Source organism: Gallus gallus, chromosome Z (genome assembly GCF_016699485.2).
Source record: "Gallus gallus isolate bGalGal1 chromosome Z, bGalGal1.mat.broiler.GRCg7b, whole genome shotgun sequence".
NCBI classification, from domain to species: Eukaryota; Metazoa; Chordata; class Aves; order Galliformes; family Phasianidae; genus Gallus; species Gallus gallus.
In genome coordinates, this window is record NC_052572.1 from 44370198 (window position 1) to 44388691 (window position 18494).

An 18494-nucleotide genomic window follows, 5' to 3' on the forward strand; every position below is an offset into this window, starting at 1 on the left:
GGCTCAGTGTTTTCTAGGCTTTAAACATGATATTCGTCAGCTGTGTCTGCTGTGATAGTGAGAAGCCCCTTCATGAGTGGTCCTCCCTGGCTTTTTTGTCTCAATAGATATCACATAGTGTGTATCGTTATGCAGACCTTCCCCAGGAACTATGTGAGTAGTTATGCTGGCCACATCTGCACAGATAGTTACATGCTATGCATTTTCTTTCCAGTTTGAGAATAACACGGAAAGTCAGAAAGGACGACTATGTCAGGAATGCAGGCTGGAACTTGTGCGATGTTGGCAGAAAAAACTGTTCTGTTCTCCAGCTGGACTTGTGCATGTTTGGGATGGCATGCTGTGCAGCAGTGGCTGTCGTGACAAGCAAGCAGCAAGTGACCCAAACAGTCCCTGCAGAACAGAGTTCCAGTTTCACTGCTGAGCTAGCTTGGTGCTACATTACCCAATATAGGCAACGAAAGAGCGTGCAAGAAGGCAGACAGACAGCAAGGCTTTTTATCTGAAGTGTAATTATGGATGCAAGGCCACATGCAATGAATGGCACCCGCCTGGTGTCCATCCTGTGGCAGGAGGGAACAGATGGAGAGTGGGGATCCTGGGGACAGCCGTGCACGTTCCCCTGCTCTGAGTCTGCTGGGTTCTGGGAAGCCACACATTACTTGACATAAAATGCTACAGTGAATATTAACATTGGTAGGATTTTCTTCCAGTGTCAGGAGGCCAGACCAGGGTCTGGGGTCAGTGTAGGCAATTGTGGGTGTCCAAAGGGAGCAGAGGCACAGAGCAGGCTGGCAGGAAAGGCAGTGCAGCACTGCAGGCTGTGCCAGGTGCTGAGGGCTACATCGGATGGTGTCATGCTCTGAACATGCTGCACCCATAATCCTTTTGCAGCGTCTCTGGAGAAACCCTGGTGATGCAGTTTCAGTAGAAACTGGCTAACTGAATGGTATAGCTGTGATAAACACCATTACACGTGTAGCATCTGCTTGAACTTGCCACAGGTTGCACTGCCTATCTCTGCTCAGCCATGGTGTACAGGAACTGTAGAGTCATGGCCTGAACCACTGATTGATCACCTGGGGAGAGGATGGGTCAGCCGTGAGAGCACAGGTGAAGGCAATTCACCTGTGTGACCGGAAGGGGTGGAGCTTGGCTCCACCTTTCTTAGACCCCCATTTTAGGGCTGCCTGCCCCTGTGGAAGGGTCTCTTGTTGGAGATCCCTTCCTTGTGGAGTTTTTCCCCACCAGCCTAGATCACTGGGGATGGGTGAGTGTTCCTTTCCTGTTTGTCCCTTTACCATTCTACTCCTGTATTGCCTTTCCGCCGTGCTAATCTTTTTGACTGTAGCATTTGGTGAGCCAGAGAAACTAAAATACTGAAGATGTCCTTCCTTTGGAATGTCTTCAAATGGATCAAGGGGGAGAACATTACCCCCCTAGATAAGACTATCCCTGGACGTATCCCAGGATTTCTGGAATCACCCTACTATGAACTTGCAGCTATAATTGGAAAATGGGGTCCCCTGCGGGTAACCGAAAATATTTCTTCCCCATCCTATGCAGTGGACTATTTTCATGGGTTAGACAAAGATATCTTAGTTTTGAAAGAGTGCCATTTAACTGCATCTACCATGGCATGGCCACTATTAAATGCCTGAAATTGAGCAGAAATGACAAACAGTATCTTTAGAAAATGAAAATAAATTTTTATGATATCGGATCAAAAAACTGGTACAACAACTTGGTATACTGATGGGGAAGAAATCAAACCTAACTTTTCCAGTAAAGCAGATCCATAACATTACATCAGGTGATACCCAGGCTCCTAAATTGATGGACCTGGTTGATTCAGAAGACAAGGCTTCCAGATTGGATCTTGAAGCTCCATCTGAGATGGATTGCTTTGAGATCCACCCCATAATAACACAAAAACGAAAAAAGTACAAGATAGACCAGCAGGGGTGCCCTCAGTCAGTGGAACCCTGCCCAACATACCATTGCACACAGGTTTATGGTCCTCCATGGAGGACCTTCAAAACTACATTCGTGGATTAGGCATGAGAGAGGCAATATATGGAGAAACATTTGAGAGCACAGACTTGGTAAAATTTTTGTCAGGCATTAGAGACCTGATTTTACAACAGGCTCCTTTCCACCTTTATGGAACTGTAGTTTCCATACTGAACCCCCTAGTGGCCTCAGAAGCTATTGTCCAACAGGTTGCCCAAGTGGTAGCTGCTTTGGGTGAAACAGAGCACCTAAGAACAAGGCGTAGTGTTTGTGTGGTAGAAGAAGCCAAGGTTCTCCCAGTTAAGACCAGGAAGGCTGCCCCACGGGCACCCTGATTGGGCCCCATATGGATGTCCTGAAAACAAGTGTTAAATGATCTCATACGGGCTGGGGTTGCCTTTGCTAAGATTGATAGTCAGCCTAATTATGTTTTACTTCAATTATGGAAACAACTATGATAAGATCAGGAATTTCAAAATACTCCATAAGATTGGGAGTACAAATAGTTCAACAAATGCTAATGAGAACTTGGAATTTAGAGGACTTTGTAGTCCCTAATAGAAGGAAAAAGCCTCTTCATGTGACTGGGGCAACAATGTCTGAGCGACCTGAGGAAAAAGATGTGGACATTGAACAGTTTATGGTGTGACAGGGGATGTTAGTTCCCCTGTACCTAGGGCCTCCAGATGGGACCGGAGGTCCTATGTTGAGCTGTCAGTTTTTTGGTCCCAAAAGAACATACAAAGGGTTATGGCATTGGTTGACATGGGTGCAGAAACATCAGTTATTTATGGAAATCCAACTAAATTCAATGGGGATAGAGTGATGATCAGTGAGTTTGGAGAGTAGACCATTCCAGTTACCCAGATGTGGTTGAAACTGGGGGTTGGGCATCTTCCACCTCTGAAGTATAAAGTGTCTATTGCCCCAGTCCCAGAGTATGTCTTGGGCATAGGCATGTGATAGGGTCTGTCTCTCTAGACAGCTGTGAGAGAGTTCAGATTTTGACAGAGGTGCATTAGCATCCGGGTGGTGCAGGCAATACTGAGAGGCCATGCAAAGCATGAGTGCCTGCGGAGCTGTGTCAGATTACTAATGTGAGACAGCATAGACTCCGGGGAGGCAAGATGAGATATCAAGGACTGTGCAGGAATTAGAAAAAATTGGAATTATAAGACCTGTATGTAGCCCATATAATTCCCCCATATCGCTAGTGTGAAAGCCAAATGGAACATGGAGAGTGACAGTAGATTATAGAGAATTAAATAAGTTCATGCGGCTGTACCCAATATTGCCTCCCTAATGGACACATTGACTAGGGAGATAAAAACCTACTATTGTGTCCTAGACTTGGCAAATGCATTCTTCATTATTCCAGTTGCTGAAGAACTGCAAGACCAGTTTGCGCTTACGTGGGGAGGCAGGCAGTGGACCTTTCAGGTCCTGCCACAGGGGTACATGCATTCATCAACATATTGCCATAACCTAGTGTCATGTTACCTCCCTAATTGGGAAGAACCTAATAATGTTAGCTTATATCATTATATTGATCTCCTGTTGACATCTGACTCACTGGCGGTGGTAGGACAGGTGGCAGATTCATTGACTACCCATCTGCAAAAAAGAGGATGGGCTATAAGTCCTCTGAAGGTGCAAGGTCTGGGCCTGTCCATGAAATTCCTGGGGATAGTTTGGTCAGGAAAGACCAAAGTACTACCCAGTACTGTAATAGATATGGTTCAGGCATTCCCAGTCCATACAATGCCAAAGCAGCTGCAGGAGTATTTAGGTATATTGGGATACTGATGTTCCTTTATACCTCATTTAGTGCAGCTGCTGAGGCTTTGTACAGACTTACAAAAGAAGGGGCAGCTATGGGACTGGGGGAGAATGGAACACGAGGCTTTCCAATAGGCAAAACTGGCAGTTAAACAGGCCCAGACGTTGGGTACATTTAATCCTACCCTCCCAGACAAATTGGATGTTCATGTCACTCAGAATGGCTTTGGCTGGGGTGTATGGGAACTGCTGAATCACAGCCTGAACCTCTGATTGACCACCTGAGGCGAGCACTGAGTCAGCTGCAGGGGCACAGGTGAACGCAATTTCACCTGAGTGACCGGAAGGGACCTCCTAGACCCCATTTAAGGGCTGACTCCCAAGGAGGAAGGATTTCTATCTGGAGATCACTCCTCTTGGAGCCCTTCCATGAGCCCAGGACACGGGTAAGATCTTTATTTCATTACTCCTTTGTAACGCGATAATCTCTCTGGTCCAATACCTGTTTGCCATACACTGGGGCCTGTGGCAATGCTGGAGTTCTGTTTGGACCCCCGCTGGATTCTGGTCTCAGGTCTGGCATGGAGCAGAAGAAAGATATAGTATGATTGAAAAACAGTTATTGGCTGCCTACTCTGCATTACAGGTGGTAGAGCTGATAACTCAAACAGCTGGAATCGTAGTTAAGCCCACCCTGCCGATTCAGGGGTGGGTGAAAGATCTGACCCACCTTCCGAAGACAGGGGTGGTCCAAGCATAAATGGTGGCATGATGGGTCTCCTGTCTCAGCCAGAAGAGTAGTCTGTCTTCATCACCATTAAAAGAACTTCAGAAGATCCTAGGCGCAATGATGCATCACAGTGATGCACCGAAGGAGACATTGGTCACTCCACCAGAGAAGAAGGGAGTTCACTGTTCAGGAAGGGAAATATCCCACTCCTTAAGGTGCCTGGTATGTGCATACCTGAGCATAAGGGCAACCCGAGAAAGTGGAGAGCAGTAGCATACCATCTCTCCACTGAAACAATCTGGTTTGAAGAGGGGGATGATCAGAGCAGCCAATGGGCAGAACTGTGAGCTCTGTGGATGCTTATAACCTAGGAACCTGGTGATAGTGTCCTGAATATCTGCACAGATAGTTGGGCTGTGTACCAGGGACTCACTCTGGACCCACTTCTGGGCCACCCAGAAATGGACTATCTACGCCTGATCAGTCTGGGCCAGAGATACATGGTTTGACATAGGGAATGTGGTTAAACACAGACTGTATGTGTCTACCACGTTTCTGGTCACCAACCCCTATAGTCACTGGGAAATGACAAAGCTGACAAACTGGCCTGAGTTTGATGGATTGAAAATTCACCATCTGAGAACATCACCCGCTGGTTACATCAGAAGCTGCAGCATGCTGGACAAAAGACAGTGTGGGCAGCTGCGAAAGCTTGGGGACTGCCAATAAAACTATCTGACATTGCCCAGGCATGCTGAGACTGTGACACTTGCTCCAAGATGAGACCAGGATCATTGTCCAAAACAACAGCCCATCTTGCTAGAGGATGCAATCCTCTCCAGCGTTGGCAGGTTGATTACACTGGGCCCCTCCCGTGGTCTGAGGGGGCAAGATATGCTCTGACCTGCGTTGATACTGCAAGTGCTAATGCTGGCCTATCCAGTGCCAAAAGTGAACCAGGCATATACCATCAAGGCACTTACCAAGTTGATGGCTGCCTACAAGACACCTCAAGTCATTGAGAGCAACCAAGGGACTCATTGTAGTGGTGCAATGATAAAACACTGGGCAGAAGAAAACAATACTGAATGGAGATTCTACCTGCCATATAACCCGATGGGGGCAGGCCTTATTAAACATTATGACGGTATTCTTAAGGCTGCCCTGAAGACAAACTCACAGACCCTGAAAGGGTGGACAAAGAGACTCTGTGAAACCCTGCAGGTTTCATAGGCTTAGAGATGGCAGATCCAGTGCCCTGAAAATGCTACAGACTACATGGGCCTCCCTACTTAGGATCTGAATCACAGGCATCGATAATTGGGTAAGACCCCAAATTGGCAATGAAAATAACCTTCTGCTCCCTGCCTCTGAGAATCTAGAACCAGGTAGCCATAGAAAAAAATGGCCTCAGAAGGTGCAAGTATGACTAAGTGGTGTGGCCTACTTGCACCTTGGGAGAGATTATTGGAGGTGAGAGGCTTGGTAGTCCCTCCAGTAATTGGTACATGACCTACTGACATTGTGGTCAACAGTCTTCATTGCTAAAGAGACCTTCATCATGTCCCTATGGCAGATCAGGACCTTCCCATTGTTGCCTGGTACAGTTATGCAGCCGCAGATATCTGGCCGAAGGGTGTGGTACAGATGGCCAGCACATGCCCCAGTGCAAGCTGAAGTGTTGACCCAGGATAGGAATATGGCCTATATCTTGCCCTGGAGAGCAGACCTTCCCCTCGTGGTACCCCTGAAACATCTGTACTACTCTCTGTGAGTCTGTGAGTCTCTAAAATCACTGGAAGGAGTGAAACGCCATTGAAGCATTCCAGTGTTGCTGTGAGATCAAGCACAACACCCAGTGATAGCCTACGTAGGACTGATGGAACATAAGATGGACTGCACCAAATGACTGCATGCCTCCAGTAACACCACCAAGCACTGGCCCATGAGAGAACATGAACTTCAACCACAAACCAATCATCAATTGTCTTAAATTGTGTCAATCTGCATCACGATGGGCAATTGTATAAATGTTGTGGTGTGTTAGATCCTTGTATTAGGGAAGGCTCACCTTCCAACTGACTCCATCCATCATGCCTTGAAGGGATGGAGTATATGGGAACTGTGTTGAGTCTTGTCCTGAACCACTGATTCATCACCTGTGGAGAGGACAGGGTCAGCTGTGGGAGCACAGGTGAAGGCAATTCACCTGTGTGACCGGAAGGGGTGGAGCTTGGCTCCACCTCTCTTAGACCCCATTTTAGGGCTGGCTGCCACTGTGGAAGGATCTCTTGTTGGAGATCCCTCCTTGTGGAGATTTTCCCTTTGAGCTCAGATCCTTGGAGAGGGGTGAGCATTCCTGTTTGTCCCTTTGCCATTCCACTCCTGTATTGACTTTCCACCGTGCTAATCTTTCCGACTTTTCCTTTTCCTTGGATAAGGAAAAAAACTGAGAGGAAACATACAGTGAACAGCAATGAGTCCATGGAAACCAAATGCCAGTTATATCGCGTGCACTACTGCTGTGCATGAATGTGATAAAACATTCTGGGAGCTTCAGCCCCCCAAAATCCCAAACCTAGTTATTATATGACCGTGTTAAAAAGCCTATATTTGAAATCAAGATCTGAATAACTAAATTTTTCACTTCTGCATCACATATGTAAGTTATGTAGGAGTAATTTCTGGGCACCAGAGAAAAAAGCAGCTGTATTTATCCCCAAATACAGCAAATGCATGTTATTTGAGGACACTGGCAGCCGTTCTCCAAGCTACATTCATGGCATGTTTTTCTCAAGGAATGGCAAATGTGCAACTACTGTACATTTTCAACAAGGTAGCTGCTATGAACAGCTACAGACACAGGCTACTTCTGAGCTCTGGAGACAATGTACATGAGGGAAACCCACCCTCCAAGCAGGGTCTTCAGGCAGCAAGCTGTATGCTCTGGCTGGTAGTAATAAATGCAGAATTGGTTTCTTGGTTGTTACTGTGGTGTCAGACCACCCATCATGGGTGAAGGCACAGACTGGGGAAACCCCTGACAATGTATGTGGCTCATGAGGTGAACTTAAGAACACTGCAGTTTTATCAGTGGGGGGAGAAATTCCCAAACTGTAATGGGAAATCTTCAGCCCACAAAGTCCGTTCTGGAGATAGTGAAAGCAAAAGTATTTGAAGAGAACTCTAGAAACTCAAGGCTGATAGAAGGCAGCATGCCCATGATGAGCCCTGTGAATTAGATGCTTATTGTTTCATAGAAGATAGTTACAATTAATATTTGGTTCCAAATAGTGGAAAATACAGTATCTCAGCTTGAAGAGTAGCACTGAAACATGTGACTGTCTACATGTATCCATTTAGACCTATTGGGTCTTTTTTTTATTTCATACTGAACTAAGTCACATTATAATTCCTTGTAAAAACGTACACATTTTTCAGTAATGCCTTATCTCCCAGTGCTATGTGTTTACTGACAGCAAAAACAGTTTTACCTGGGCTCCCTGTGTCACAGCCAGCTGGCATAGTGCTCAGTGGAGCTGATCTGAAAAATGGAGAGTCTTTGGTCATAGAATTCCAGGTATCAGTCAAACTGCTGCTTTTCCTCAGGTGTGGCTAGCAGAACCTTCTACAGGTTTGTATGTCCAAAATTTGTCTTTACATTTACATATATAAAAAGTTGTATGAGATACTTCACTGGGCTGTACGGCTAGTGTTCAGATGAAGGGATTTTTACCTTAAGAGGAGGGGGAAAAAAGCATCTTATAGCTGTGCTAAAGAAAACTGTAGTCTGCAACTTCCAAATTGCAAGCTAACAGGCTGGGAAACACCAGTCAGACAGTCTCCATCCCTCTCTTCTGCTGAAGAAAAGAAGTTGGCATGGCACACATAAGTGTCAGTGCCACGTGCAGCATTAGAAACTCCTGATTTCTGTCTTGAATTGAATCTTGGGTGAGCATGAGAATTTGGGGTGAGCATGAGGGCTTTCAGTGGGAAGGGACAATCCTTTGCCAGGGTGCTTCTGGCTGGGGGTTTGCCCAGGATTTTATAACTTTGATTTCTGTGAGTGCATGTCCTAATAAATGCATCTGCACATGTGCAAAGCTTGGTATTTTAACCCTCAGGTTCAAGGGAAATAGAGGGAAATATCATCTGTATCTTTGTAAGCATCAAAATTATTATTATTATTATTATTTTCCTGCAAGCTGGCTCTTCCTTTTCCAGAAACCAGGGCGAAAAAGAGAGAAGAAAAGAGAAGGGGAGGGAAAGGAAAAGGAAAGAAAAAGGGAAAGAGAAAGAGTAAGGAAAGAATACAGTGGAATAGCAGACACCAATACAGAGCTCTCCCAGCTTGTGAGGTACTTGGAATGAACTTTACTGATAGTTTTGTCAAATATGTTTCTGTCTGTGTTGTACCAACAAGAAGAATATGCAGAAGGAAAGGCACAGACTCTGAACTATGTGATTTAGGCCTGCCACTGCTCATCTCAGCATTTGTAATGGGACCAACTGACCACACATGCTGACTACATTTCACCAGTTGGCAACAGCTTGTCCCTTTCCTGTTCTTGCGTGTCACCTGGGAGTGGCTGGACTGCAGACAACACTTCTGTGTTTCTGATGTTACTGAGGTTTCATGCATGCAGCAGACTGGCTCTGCATTCAGTGAGCCAGTGCCTGGCTCTGGGTGCAGGAAACTCCTGTGGTTGTGGCACTTCTCTGACCCTCAGAAGAACAGTGCTGTCATGATGTTGTGATTTTTGGTCATCGCTATTTCACATCGTAACATCATGTAGCACACTGAGAGTTAAAAAGTTAATACACCAGTCCTGGGTACCTGTCCCAGAAGAGAAGAAGAACTACATACTACATCCCCCAGAGGACTGTTTGCTGTTCTGTTATCATTTCCGCTCAGGGGGAGAACATAAAAGGCCTTCAGAGGTCATTTTCCCTTCCCTTTTGATCACAGCATCACGTGACCTCCCTAGATTGTCTTGCCTCAGCATTAAGAGTAAGGCCTTTGGCTTTCGGACACTCTCATTTTATTTTATTTGTTAGCTTCAATCCTAATTATGTTATTGTATACTGTATATAGCGTGCATTCTGGTATCTTATGTAGTAAATAAGTTTGTTTCTCCTCAGATTGTTTGCAGCTGTTTTGTTCTTGGGCCCATCTCTCTACCCTTTTTCCCAGGGCGTGAATCCGTGGATCCCTCCACCCCGCTAGTCATGGAACTGGGATGAACCAGCCCATAAACAGTTGAAAAGTGCTTTGCAGCAGATCAGCCTCATCTGCTGTGTTGCCTCACTGATTCTGGTTCAGCAGAGATCTTAGAAACACCCTTTGCTGACAGTGTGTCTGGCTGCTCTGCAGAATGCTTGAGGCTGCTTCTGGATTTGACTCAAAAGAAGCGTAAGGCAATGAGGCCAGTGCACCTGCTGGAGTGCCCTGGGGCTGAGCTGCTGGTTCCCACCCAGAAGTCAGAAAGCAGGAGGAAGGAAGTATAATACAGGCTGTCAGAAGGGTATGGAGGGTGGGTAGCCTGAATATGTGTTGGAGCTGCGGGAGTACAGGCAGTGATGGTGAGGAGATGAGGCTGCATGTGTGCACTTTGTTAAGTGCCTAGGGAATATTAAGTCTTATCTGAATATAATTACATAAATGTTTTATGCCTTTCAACAGTGTGAGCAATGTTGTATCATGATGGAATACTTAGCTGACAAATTCAGCTAAGTTCAGTGTCAGCAAGATTTTGCTCTTTAAGTGTTACTCACTGTATGCATCTGATATAGGTTGTTTCTTTAGCAATAAGGACTGGTGCATTAGTTTAAGAACCAATATATTAGTTTAGCAAAAGGAATCTCTAAATGGCTGTTCTAAAAATTCCCTTTTCAGCTTCAGTGAATCATAGAATAATAGAATGGCTTGTGTTGAAAAAGACCATAATGATTATCTAGATTCAACCCCCTGCTGAATGCAGGGTTGCTAACCACTAGACCAGGTTGCCCAGAGCCACATCCAGCCTGGCCTTGAATGCCTCCAGGCATGGGGCATCCACAACCTCCTTGGGCAACCTGTTCCAGTGTGTCATCACCCTCTGAGTGAAAAACTTCCTCCTAGTATCTAACCTAAACCTCCCTGTCTCAGTTTAAAACCGTTCCCCCTTGTCTTATCACTATCCAACCTTGTGAACAACCATTCCCCCTCCTGTTTATAAGCTCCGTTCAAGTATTGAAAGGCTACAATGAGGTCTCCCTGGAGCCTTCCCTTCTCCAAGCTAAGCAAGCCCAGTTCCCTCAACTTTTCTTCACAGGAGAGGTGCTCCAGCCCTCTGATCATCTTAGTGACCCTTCTCTGGACCTGCTCTAAGAGCTCCATGTCCTTCCTGTACTGAGGCAGGACTCAGTACTCCAGATGAGGCCTCACAAGAGCTGAGTAGAGGGAGCCACCCCTTTTCTAATGCAGCTCAGAACACAGTTGGCCTTCGGTGCTGCAAGTGCACACTGCTGGCTCTTGTCCAGCTTCTTCCCCACCAGGACTCCCAATTCCTTCTTTGCAGGGCTGCTCTCAAGGAGATCTTCCCCCAGTTTGTATAAATAAATACCTGGGACTGCCCTGACCCAAGTGCAATGCCTTGCACTTGGCCTTGTTGAACCTCATTAGCTTATCATGGGCCCACTTCTCCAGCCTATCCAGGTCCCTCTGGATGGCTTCCCTTCCCTCCAATGTACTGACTTCACCGCTCAGCTTGGTGTTTTCTGCGGACTTGCTGAGAGTACATTCATTGGCATAGTCTGTGTCATTGATGAAGATGTTGAAGAGCACTGGTCCCAAGACTGATCCCTGAGGGACGCCACTTGTGATTGGCCTCCACCCAGACACAGAACCATTAATCACAACCCTTTGGCTGCATTCAGCCAACCACCAAACAGTCCAACTTTGAAATCCATGCCTCTCCAATTTTGAGAGAAAAATATGTCAAAGGCTTTGCAGGAGTCCAGGTAGATGACATCCATTGCCCTTCCTCCATCCACCAATGCCATCACTCCATTGTAGAAGGCCACCAGATTGGTCAGGTGCCCTTGGTGAAGCCATGCTGGCTGTCTTGGATCACCTCTTCATCTCATATGTGCCTTAACATGGTAATGAGTAGGATCTGCTCCATGATCTTCCCAGGCACAGAGGTGAGGCTCACCAGCCTGTAGTTCCCGGGGTTTTCCTTTCTCCCTTTCTTAGAAATGGGAGTAATGTTTCCCTTTTTTTCCAGTCACCAGGCAGTTCACTGGACAGCCATGATTTTTCAAATATGATGGAGACGGGCTCGGCAAACACATCAACCATCTCTCTCAGAACCCTAGAATGGATATCTTCTGGCCCCATGGACATGTTCAATTGTGTGAGGCGATCTTGGACTTGTTCCACTGCTACAGTGGGACAGAATCCTCTCCTCTCACCATCACTTAGAGGTTCAGGGTCCTGGCACAGAGGAGAAGCCTGACCACCAGTGAAGACTGAGACAAAGCATTCATTGAGTACCTCAGCTTTTTCTATATATGAGGAAGCCAGCTCTCCATTATATTTTATCAGAGTGAGAACACTCTCCTTGGCCTGTCTCTACCTGCCTATGTACCTGTTGAACCCCTTCTTGTTATCTTTCACATCACTTACCAAGTTCAGTTCCATCTGCACCTTGGCTTTCCTCATCCTATCTCTACACATGTGGACAATAGCCTTGTATTCCTCCCAGGCTACACAACCCTGCTTCCACTTCCTGTACATTTTCCTCTTGTCCCTCAGTTTAAGCTGCAGGTCCTTGCTCAGCCATGTTGGTCTCCTGCCTGCCCTGCTTGAGTTCTTCTGCTGGGAGATGGAGAGCTTTTCTCCTCTGATCATTGCTGCTATTTTGTTTTTAGGGCCATCTCCCTGCCTTTCCCGCTTTCCCCCCTTCCCCTTTTCCTCGGGTATAGGTTCATGTGGGCCCATAAACCACTAACAGGAGGAAAGTTAATTTACTAAGTAAGATAGCAGAATGCAAGATAACACTATATAGTACAATATAATTAGAATTGAAGATAATAAATAAAATGAGAGAGTGTCCAAAAGCTGAGGGCCTTACTCTAACGCTGCAGGTGAGACTGCTAGGGAGCACACACACTGCCTATGGAAAGGGAGAAGGGGGCATCTCATGACACGTGAACAGTTTTATCTTTCCCTTCGTATGGAAAACAGAAACACAAAGTCTTCTGAGGTATGTGGTTCTTCTCTTCTGAGAACCAGGTACCCGGAACTATCGACAATCCATGGAACTGGAGCATTAACTCTTTAATCCTCTCATTAACTCTTTAATCCCAGTGCACAACATGATGTTGTGATGTGCAACACTGATAACAAAAACCACAAAACCATGACAGCTAGGAAAAAATTGAACTATTACAGTACTTGCTGGAAATGATATATAACACTGATGAGGATGTACGGTACATCTTACAGTGCATCATATAACTCCAGTCAGCAAACGGCTTGGCCATATATGTTCCCTCTCACGGAGCAGTTTGTGAAGCAGTCCCTTGATGGTGAGTGAACTGGAGCAGACATGAGCAGGCTGCAGCCACAAAGCTCCCACCTTCCCAGCTTACCTGGGTTGTGTGCAGGATTGATACTCAAAGACCTAGTGTGCATCTCAGCTCAATGCTAAAACCAGTCAGTGTGTGGTGGGGTGGCCTGTTCTCATCTATTTTTTTGTGGTCAGCAATGTTGGTCCCACAAATCGCTCTCCTTTTTCCCACCAGCTGTTGAGTGGGTGGGGGTGGAGGAGTCTGAGCTTTCCACAGGGCAGTGACCGCACAGAGGGGTTACAGGCATGTACCAGACTGTCTCTGCTTTCATTCGAGCTACCACTGACCTGATCCTGCAAATGGCTGTTTTCCCTCAGCCAGCTCTCCTGCTGAGACTCCAGTCAACTCTTTTCTGGCCAGTTGAATTCTCAGCTTCTTTAAAGCAGCCCCTGCTGTCTGCCTGACAAAATACCGTAGGCATCTCAGGATTTCTTGTAACACACCAGACAGAGAAGCTGATCCTTCCATGGAGCAGGCCAGCATGGTTTCTCTGGTTAGTATGAGCTTTGACCATTTGATGCAAACTGGAAAGTTTTCTTGGCATATTCTCCCCAATTAACTTGCTTCTCATTGATACCAAGAATTGCTTTTGAACTTCCTTACAGCCCTGGAAGCTACTGGAATGTTCCACCAAGAAGAGGTTAAGCTATGCTGGGTCTTGCGTACCATGAGGTGCAAGGCATACTGCCTGTGTAGCAGCTCTCCCTGTAGCATCTCTTCTGAGGAAAAAGGACTGAAATTTCCACATCTGTAAACTTTACCATTGTGTAAGTGTTGGTTTCCCACAAAAATGGGAATACATGAACTGTGTGATGAACTCTGGTGTGATTGCAGCGACCATGGTTGCCATGATCATGAGGTGGTGGAGTTCAGGATCTCATGTGGCCAGAACAGAATACCGAGCAGAATCACAACCCTGGACTTCAGGAAGGCCAACTGTGGCCTTTTCAAGCAACTGCTAGGGGAAATCCCATGGGACAGGGTACTTGAAAGGGCCCAAGATAGTTGGTTAGCATTCAAGGACTGCTTCTTCCAAGCTCGAAATCAGAGCATTCAAACAGGCAGGAAGTTGAGAAAGGGAGCCAGGAGATCTGTGTGATTAAACAGGGAACTGCTGGGCAAGGAAGTGGAAAAGGAGAGTTTACAGATCATGGAAGGAGGGGCTGGTCACTTGGGAGGAATATAAGACTGTTGTCAGAGGATGTGGGGAGGCAAATAGGAAAGCTAAGGCCTCCTTAGAATTAAACCTTTGTAGAGGGGTCAAGGACAACAAAAAGGGATTTTTCAAATACACTGCAGATAAAACTAATACTGGAGGCAATGTAGGTCCACTGATGAATGAGGTGGGTGCCCTGGTGACAGAAGACACAGAGAAGGCAGAGTTACTGCTGGAGGCTGTCCTGATGATCTCTGTACCCCTGAGTCCCCAGAGGAAATCAGAATAAAGGAAGAGTTTGTCTCAGTTGATGAGGACTGGGTTATGGGCCAGTTAAGCAATCTGGACATCCATGAATCCATGGGCCCTGATGGGATTCATCCGCGGATGCTGAGAGAGCTGGTAGAAGTCATTGCTAGGCTGTTCTCCATCACTGGTAAGTTGTGGGGAATGGGAGAGCTGCCTGAGGGCTGGAGGAAAGCAAATGTCACCTCAGTCTTGAAAAAGGGCAAGATGAGGACCCTAGTAACCATAGACCAGTTAGCCTCACCTCCATCCCTGGAAAGGTGATGGAACAACTTATCCTTGGCACTGTCTCTAGGCATAGGATAAGAAGGATAGAAAGGATCAGATCATTAGAGTTAGTCAGCATGGCTTCAACAAGGGAAAGTCATGCTCGACCAACCTGATAGCCTTTTATGAAGAAATAATCAGGTAGACAGATGATGGTAAAGCAGTGCTATCTTGATTTTGGTAAAGCAGTGCTATCTTGATTTCAGTAAAGCATTTGATAACATCTCCCACAGCATCCTCACAGCTAAACTGAGGAAGTGTGGTCTGGACAATTGGGTAGTGAGGTGGATTGTGAACTGGCTGAACGGAAGAAGCCAGTGAGTTTTAGTCAGTGTGGTGGAGACTAGTTGGAGGCCTGTGTCTAGTGGAGTCCTTCAGGGATTGGTACGAGGACTGGTGCTATTCAATATATTCATCAGTGACTTAGATGAGGGGACAGAGTGCATGGTCAGCAAGTTTGCTGATGACACAAAACTGGGAGGAATGGCTGACAGGCCAGAAGGCTGTCTTGCCATCCAGTGAGACCTAGACAGGCTAGAGAGTTGGGTGGGGAACAATTTAATGAAATACAAAAAGGGGAACTGTTGGAGAGCAGAGTAGGGGAAAGGGACCTGGGGGTCCTGGGGTAGACATCAGGATGACAGATTTTTTTCTCTCACGTGTGTTATTGCCAAGTCTCAAGACAGTCTTTGGTTTTCAAAGTTTGTGGGCTTTTTTTTTCTTGTCTGTTTGTTTTTGTGATTGTTTAATTTTGATTTTGTTTACAGGATCTAATATAAGGTACCCTCCAAATGCCTCACAGTCCTGAGCACCCCCTGATGTGTGGCAGCCCTCCTAAAGTAGACCTTCTTTTGGTGTAGCACATGCCAAAGCACTGATAAACAGATCACTCGAACACTGGCTCGGAGTGTACCCACTTACTGTTGAGTAGAAATCCCTGTGTTTATAGCACTGAGTTCTTAAGGCCTTGCCTATCTGATGAAGATAGAGCATTAATCTGTCTGTGTGTTTTGGGAATTCAGACACAGTAGCATTCAACTTCATATGGCAACAAAATGGTGTGGTCAAGGGAAGATGCAGGCAGAAGACACACTGCAAGTGTCATACTCCAAGTAACAAGGGCAGTTTGTTTTTTCTATATTTTCTTAAAGCAAATGTGATTTTGTTTGTTTGTTGACAGCTATGTTCTAAGTAAAAATGTTTGAAGGCTTTTGAAAAATAAAATAAATATATTAGACCAGTATTCCGGAGGGCATTTATGTGTAGTCAGTTAAAAGCTTTTGGACGAAACTGAAATAAGCAATGAATGACTTTTCAGAATTCTCTAGTGGCATTTTTCTTGGTAATATTTCCCCCTATCTTTGTTCACCAGTGCAGCATGGTATACAAGGAAATTCCCGTATGTCACCTCATTTGACCCTGAGAGCCTGGCTTGTGAGCAGATACTGTGCTCAATTTTTGGCCATGCTGCTGCCTGGCTCCTCTGAAGAAGCACTGCTGCAGGTAGATATAGAAAGGTCCAACACCGTGCCCCCATTTCTAAGTGGGATGATGGGCAGACAGGCATGCGTGTATTATGCTGTCTAAATGTTGGAGTGCCTGTTTACAGAACAGGGAAGCCAGGAGGCTAAGCTTTTGTTTTAGTGATTCTCTAAATGCACAGACAGGGAATAGTACTCTGAGGTCTGGGGCAGCCACCCTTGAGAAGAGGGAGAGGCAAGACATTGCAGAAGAGCACTGAGAGCACCTGTGTGTACTGTTCTTGCTTTCTGTAACTGCTCAAAAGAAATTAAGGGGAAGTTCATAGTAAGGTCCTGAATTATTATTATTAACACTTGCTCCAGGTGTTGTAAAAATTAAAAACAAAACAAAACAAAACAAAAAAACGACATGGCAAACACAGGAAAAAAGGAAAAAGCTTCAGCTGGGAGAAAAACTGAAGCCAGAAAAAGGTAAGTTTAAGAGATAGCAGTTCCTGGCAGAAGAGAGACCCCAGGACACATTTGGAGGACAGATTTTCTGGGCTGGAAAAGGCTTTGAAGGAAACATGAAGGAAAAAATTAAAAAGGAGGGAAAAAGGAGAAAAAGGCCTTGTTTGCACTCTAAGTCCCAGAAGTGATAACCACATCCTCTTTCCACAGCTGCTTTTCTTTAACTGCCCTGCCACTGCCGTGTATATGGTCAGTGCTCGCATTTGGAGTGTGAATCTGTCACTTAGCAATGATGAGGAGGCACTTGCTCCTGACCTTTTTCTTTGAGTGTTTCAATAATTTATAGCTGTGAAGTTTGTTCAGCCGGTAGGCTAAGGTCCGTGTACCACCTCGCAGCCCTGATATGTCCTAAGTTTGGCAGACCAAATACAGGGCTGATGTATAACACTGCAATCAACCAGGGCAACACTGTCTTCCTCTTCCATCCACACATAATGACTTGGTTTTGGTGATAATATAGAAAAAAAACATATTGAAAACTGGGTTATATGCTGGCCTCAGCTAGCAGAGTAAGAGCATGTAATAAACATCCTCATTAACAGATCTGTTCAAAGGCAGTATGCAGCAATACTGCTTCTGTGCCTGAGCAGGGGGATGGAGCTGGGAAAACAGCCTAGCTCAACTGCAGGTAGCCCAGATGATCATGAGTCTCTAGAAGATGGAGTCTGCCCTCAGGAAGGGCAGGCTGGCCAGGGCAGCATGCCTGTGGCAGACCCTGATTGCCCCTACATCCCTCTGGCAGCAATAATGCAAATGGTGGGGCTTGTATTTTCAGGACTGCTGGGAGTTTTATTGCAGGTGTGTGCAGAACTTGCACAAAAGTACTGCACAGGAGAGAGGCCCCAGCTCACTTGCAGCAGCAGGCTTGCTCTTTGGAAGCCAGTGGCTTGTTCCAAGATTGATGGCAAGTAATAGCAGAAGCCTGTGTCATTTTGCTACTTTCCAGACTCCAACTTTTCAGAAGGTGATATTGCCTTTCAGCTGAATTGCTTTGGACTCTCCTGACCTTTGCTCTGTTGAGAACTGAATTAGCCATCTTGCTGTAGCTAAACCTTCACTGCTGCTACAGAAATGTGTAGTAATAAAATAAATTGGCTCACAGTGACAAAATTGAGTGACATTTTACTTCACAGAACTGTATGATAGCCTCGCACTTTACAGCATCTTCTAAGCAAAAAAAAAAAAAAAAGTTTTCACTTAGATTTTTTTTTCTTCTTTAATTATTTTTCTCTTTACCTCCTTATAACTTGTCCCTCCCATTTTTTATTAACATCTGTGGTCTGATATTGTCTCACATTATGTTTTCAAAGCATATAAACACATGAAAAGTATTACTGAGCTATAAGAAATCAGGCAAGACAGGAATCAAAATAATAAGGAACAGTATAAAGTATTCTAAATATATTTCTCAGTGTTGCCCCTTTGTGAGGGAGGGAGGAATGTCATTGCTTGGAGCAAATCTACGGGGCAATGTGTGCTAAAAAAGCACCACAGTGCCTCTATTTCCTTCATATCTGTGAAAATCTGAAAGACCAAAAGAGCTAGCAAGTTACGAAGGTAAAAAGGAAGAGGTTACTGCAAATATCAGTGAGGGAGCTCACTGCTTACATGAGACAAAAGAGAACCAGCTGGGAAG